General features: G+C 41.9%; 1 protein-coding gene across 3 annotated transcripts in view; it reads left to right on the plus strand.

The window, feature by feature from the left end:
• Positions 1–6072, plus strand: part of ndst1b (N-deacetylase/N-sulfotransferase (heparan glucosaminyl) 1b) — a 187744-nt gene that overhangs the window by 69059 nt on the left and 112613 nt on the right. The gene's annotated exons all lie outside the window — the stretch shown is intronic.

The raw sequence follows: 6072 nt of genomic DNA on the forward strand, positions 1-6072 counted from the left end.
TTGTGTAGGCTACCTGTATAAGTGTATGAGGTTACAAGCACACACTTATTGAGATTTAGTGGGGCCTCTGTTTACATTATTAGCCTGTTGTGTAGGCTACCTGTATAAGTGTATGAGGTTACAAGCACACACTTATTGAGATTTACTTGAGCCTTCTGTTTACATTATTAGCATATCTACTGTGGCTAAAAAGACTTTTGGCAAAAGGACAATAATTCATTTGTTGTGGGTTTATCCACTTTAATGCACTTTATTTTTTTTTGCAATGCATGTTTTGTTTGAAGGCCTAATATAAATGATAAACTTTGTGCTTTTTTTGAAAAGCAAAGCTACTGGAATATTAAAAAAATGTCAATATTCAATAAAAAGGTACTTTATTTAAAAAACATGTCTAAATATTTATTCTAGGCTATTTATGCAATATTAAAAAAATTGTGAAAAACTGCATTCATTATTCGGTATTCAGTATTCAGCCTTCAGCCAAGCGTTTGAATTTTATTCAGCTTCGGCCACAAATTTTCATTTCGGTGCATCCCTACACCTAATCCATAAATCCCATGAAATCTTCTTCCTCGATGTGGCTTCCAAACAACTCTGCCAACTCCAAAAGTATGCACCGCTTCTTCTTGTCCTTTTCTGCTGCATATTTCACTACATCCAGCTTGTAATCTGCACCACATGATATCCTTTACAGTGCCATTTTTGTTCAGCCCTTCTCAGTTTTTATAAGTTACCGCCAACATTGAAATGATCCATTTTAATAGCTATGGCAGTAACATATAGCACATAGCAGTTAGCATCCCATGACCCACAATGCACTTCTCCCATGACCCTCCCCCGCCAAATTCTTATTGGTTGACGTGTGTGTGACGATTGCTGACATTTTCTTTGTCTCTTCGGCAAATGAGATATATAATATTATTTGATATTTTACAGTAATGTGTTAATAATTTCATATACAAGTCGCTCCGGAGTATATGTCGCACCCCCGGGCAAACTATGACAAAAACTGCGACTTATAGTCTGAAAAATACGGTCTAAAATGGGAGCCATTACCTCCCTGCTTGGCACTCAGCATCAAGGGTTAGAATTGGGGGTTAAGTCACCAAAAATGATTCTCGGGCGTGGCCACCGCTGCTGCTCACTGCTCCCCTCACCTCCCAGAAGGTGATCAAGGCTGATGGGTCAATGCAGAGAATAATTTGGCCACACCTAGTGTGTGTGTGACAATCATGGGTACTTTAACTTTAGTCGTGGCTCACAATCTCTTGTTTGTTCTCAAGTTGAATGATTACATTCTTCGACAGCGAACTTTATCCCATGATTGTTTACCCATGGACCATATTTTACTGCATTTTCTTTGTCAGGTTATTGATGGTGCAAAAAACAATCATCCTGACACAAAGTATGCGAAATCTATGCTGTAAACCAGATATTCAGATTTTAATGTGAGGCCTACTTTTTTTTGCATCAAATGCCATCTATTGCCATTAAAGTACCAGCAGGGTACAAAAACAAGTTGTTTACATGCTTGATTGTGTTTCTTTGTATCCATTAAACCAGGGGCGCTCACACTTTTTCTGCAGGTGAACTACTTTTCAATTGACCAAGTCGAGGAGATCTACCTCATTCCTATTTATAATTTATATTTATTTATTTATGAAAGAGACATTTTTGTAAACAAGTTAAATGTGTTTAATGATAATACAAGCATGTTTAACACATATAGATGTCTTTCTTTCATGAAGACAAGAATATAAGTTGGTGTATTACCTGATTCTGATGACTTGCATTGATTGGAATTAGACAGTGGTGCTGATAACGTCCGCATTTTCAAATGGAGGAAAAAAAAAGTCCTCCTTTCTGTCCAATACCACATGAAAGTGGTTGGATTTGGCATCTCATTTGTCCAACTTGCATACTCCTTTTTAAAGACTTTGTTCTGAGAGTACCATATGTGTGTGGCCCTTTAATGTCTGGCAGCAGGTGAGTGACGTCAGTGAGTGTGTGGGCGAGCGAGGAGAGGGAGCGGTCGCTGAGGGCGGGGGAGAAATACATTGGCATCAAACTCCGTAGCTTGCTAGCTTTCTGAGACTCTTATTTTGTTAGCACAGGCAGGATGAAACAGGTCTTTTATGGTGAAGACAGGAACTGTGCAGTCGCTCTTTAGAGTTTTGACAGTAGGTACGGAGTCTCTAGAAATAAAATGTCTTTCTCTGCGTCCGCCCTGTTAGTGATTTTTTTCTTAAATATGAGCTGGCAGCAGCCAGCGTCATCTCACAAGATCCTCGGGTGCCGAGAATGTCAAACAACTGACGAAAGTGAAGTCTTGGTATGATTGATGATTGCTCATTTTTAGGTCTATTTTTTAATGCCTGGCTTGAGATCGACTGACACACCCTCTGAGATCGACCAGTCGATCGCGATCCACGTAATGCCCACCCCTGCTTTAAACCATATCGAATTGGCGGGGGATGCTGGAGCCTATCCCAGCTGCGTTCGGGCAGAAGGCGGAATATTTACTTTATACTTTACTTACTTTATAAACTAGAGATGTCCGATAATATTGGACTGTTGATTTTATCGGCCGATTAAAAAAAAAAGTACGTAGTTGACAACATGATATAAATTAATATAGTGCAAAAGGTAATGTATAATATGTAATGCATGATTGTTTAGTTTAGCCTGAAAGGGAGTGGGAAGAAGATAACTCAAAAATAGCTTTAAAATGTCATTTCGGAAATGATCGGTATGTTGTTCTTGGGATGCAACTCAGTATTCTTCTTCCTCCAAACACGACAAGTTGAGTTTATACCAAAAAGTTCTATTTTGGTTTCATCTGACCACATGACATTCTCCCAATCCTCTGCTGTATCATCCATGTATCCATTTTGGTATCAACTCAACTGGTGGTGTTTGGAGGAAGAAGAATACTGAGTTGCATCCCAAGAACACCACACCTACTGTGAAGCATGGGGGTGGAAACATCATGCTTTGGGGCTGTTTTTCTGCTAAAGGGACAGGACGAATGAATGGGGCCATGTATTCTGAGATTTGGAGCCAAAACCTCCTTCCATCAGTGAGAGCTTTGAATGCTTGACCAAATACTTATTTTCCACCATCATTTACAAATAAATTCTTTAAAATTCCTACAATGGGAATTCCTGGATTCTGTCTCTCCCAGTTGAAGTGTACCTATGATGAAAATGACAGACCTCTGTCATCATTTGAAGTGGGAGAACTTGCACAATCGCTGGCTGACTAAATACTTTTTGGCCCCACTGTATAATAACTTTTTGGCCCCCCTGTATAATAACTTGACTACAGAGGAAAGTTGTTTCTCCACTCTACTGGCACTTAACATTTTTTTCCATTTCAAGTGTAGGTAAATTTCATTTCGTTTGACACAAATCAACATTTTATATCGTTTCCTCGAACGACTATTGAGTTCGATTTGAAAATGAGACTCAAAGGCCCATATTTAGCGATCCGTCTCCCCTGGCAACCGGCGAGCTCTGACAGACATCCGCCCTCCTCTGTGCATCTCACCCACCTGTGTCCGCTCTTGTCTTTCACCACATTTTCATCCTTCCCTTTTCTCAATACCTCTTTTCATCTCATTAAGCCTCCGTCTTTTCTTTTTTTTTGTCCACGCCTCAGCATTTTCCCAGAACCCCCCCATCGCATCCCTCAGGTCCGACCCTCATTCTATTATCTGTCTTCTCTTCAGCCTCCTCGCTTTCCTCTGTCATCCCTCCTTTCCTAATCCGGCTTTCTGTCCCTGGAGTCTCCATCTTCCTGCCTCCCAGTGTATGATAGCAGGAGAGCGGGCTGTTGAATAATGGAAGCACGGGGCTATAGGCCAGAGTTTCAGTTAACCCTTTGATCTGGGATCAGACCAGGGGTGAGGCGGACTCCTCGTGAATGCCGGTCCCGATCAGCCCTAAGGCCCTTTTCTGCCTCCGTCGTCCAACCTTCCCCTAAAGGTGGAAGCTCACCCGTCATCCGGTTTCGACATCGCTCCCCTTGTTATGCATAATTAAACGGATTCGAAAAGACGAGGCTGAATAATTGACAACGGTGCAAATACGTCACGGCATCCTTTCACCTTATCGTACTCCCCCCAACTATTTTTACTCATGAAAGTTTAAGCAGTTTGCATTTTTTTTCTGGCCGTCTACTCGTGTTAGCGCTGATTCACAGTGGCACGCCGTGCTCCGAGGAGACTGAGGACCCAGGCTGGTTCCGTGCTACATGCTCCAGACTAAACAGCCAGTTGACTCGGGCACGCCTCCACAATTTCTATCTCGTCAACAGAAATGCTTGGCCAGCTGACCGGGTCTTGTTAAACCTTGCTAATCAATACACACTCCTCTATCCTTAAGTGCTTCTAGTTAGCTTTAGAGCCTTATATCCCGAGGCTGGGGTGTATTGATCCGCGGGACAGATTGGATACTTCCCCTCAGCAGATGAAGCCTGGTAGTGGGGATATCTTGGTCTGGGTGGGTGTTGATGGCTAGATCAGCTTACGACTTCCCACCCCCCACTTCCGCCACCGCACCTGTCACAGCCAAGGGGAGCACCATGTGTGTGTGTGTGAGAAATAGTGCATGTGTGTCCCAGAAAATTGATTGTGTGTGTTTTTAGGGGGGGGGGGGGGGGGGGAGAACATTTGTGCGCTCAGCAAATGGCCGAGAGCCGTATCAAGTGAGAAATGTTACAAAGGGCTTTATGGTGGAACCGACTTTTGCAGCTGCCGGCCTCTTGCGGATGAGTGGCAGGAGACAGATTTTTTACATTTGACAACGTTAACACTTTTCGGATCGTGTTTGGGCTTGTAACCCACCACAGAGCTGCAGGCGCACACACCTTCGAGGAATCAAGGGCTTGGAGGCTTTTTTTTTTCTCTCTCAAATAAACGTTAATCCAAATTGAATCAGCGGCTGTTGGTGGGATTCACACCGTAGGCCAGGGATATTCCACTAAATCAGGGGTGTCCAAACTTTTTCCACAGAGGGCCGCACACGGAAAAATCTAAGCATTTTGATATTTTTCATTTTCAAACCATAACAAAATATATGGATTTTTTTTTTTTAATCCTTAGAGCTCCTGGGGAGCATAGAGGGTCTCAGTCACTAAAATGTTAAAAATAAGTCAAATTATTATTATTATTTATTTAATGTTTACAATAAATCTCTGTATCAACTTGAGGTTCATATAAAGTAAAACAAATAAGGTTTTATGCCTTTTCTGTCAAGGACAACTTTGTTTTTATTATAGTGAAACTGAAATATGCAGTATTTAGATCAGGGGTGTCAAACTCAAATACAGAGTGGGACAAAATGTAAAACTGAACAGAGCCACGGGCCGAGGTTGAACAAATGAACCTTTCAATAGGGACCCAAACAAGTTTTGCATTGAATATTGAACAAGCAAGGCTTATATAACTTTATAGTGACATGCAAAATAGAGTTTCAAATTATAATAATAATTAAAAAATATCAATGGCATGTCAAATAAAATGTAAATAAAATGGGGGGGGGGGGGTGAGGTGGAGTTTGGTGGTAGCAGGAGTGTATATTGTAGCGTCCTGGAAGAGTTAGTGCTGCAAGGGGTTCTGGGTATTTCTTCTGTTGTGTTTATGTTCTGTTACGGTGCGGATGTTCTCCCAAAATGTGTTTGTCATTCTTGTTTGTGAATTAGCGAATTATATTTATATAGCGCTTTTCTCTAGTGACTCAAAGCGCTCCCAGTGCCACCCACACTGGTTTAAATGTAACTTAGATATTGGGTTTCACTATGTAAAGCGCTTTGAGTCACTAGAGAAAAGCGCTATATAAATACAATTCACTTCACTTCACTTTACATAGTGAAACCCAATATCTAAGTTACATTTAAACCAGTGTGGGTGGCACTGGGAGCAGGTGGGTAAAGTGTCTTGCCCAAGGACACAGCAGCAGTGATTAGGATGGCGGAAGCGGGAATCGAAACTGCAACCCTCAAGTTGCTGGCACGGGCGCTCTACCAACCGAGCTATCCCGCCCCAGTGGTGTGGGTTCACAGTGTGGCGCA

Source organism: Nerophis ophidion, linkage group LG05, assembly GCF_033978795.1.
Source record: "Nerophis ophidion isolate RoL-2023_Sa linkage group LG05, RoL_Noph_v1.0, whole genome shotgun sequence".
Classification (NCBI taxonomy): domain Eukaryota; kingdom Metazoa; phylum Chordata; class Actinopteri; order Syngnathiformes; family Syngnathidae; genus Nerophis; species Nerophis ophidion.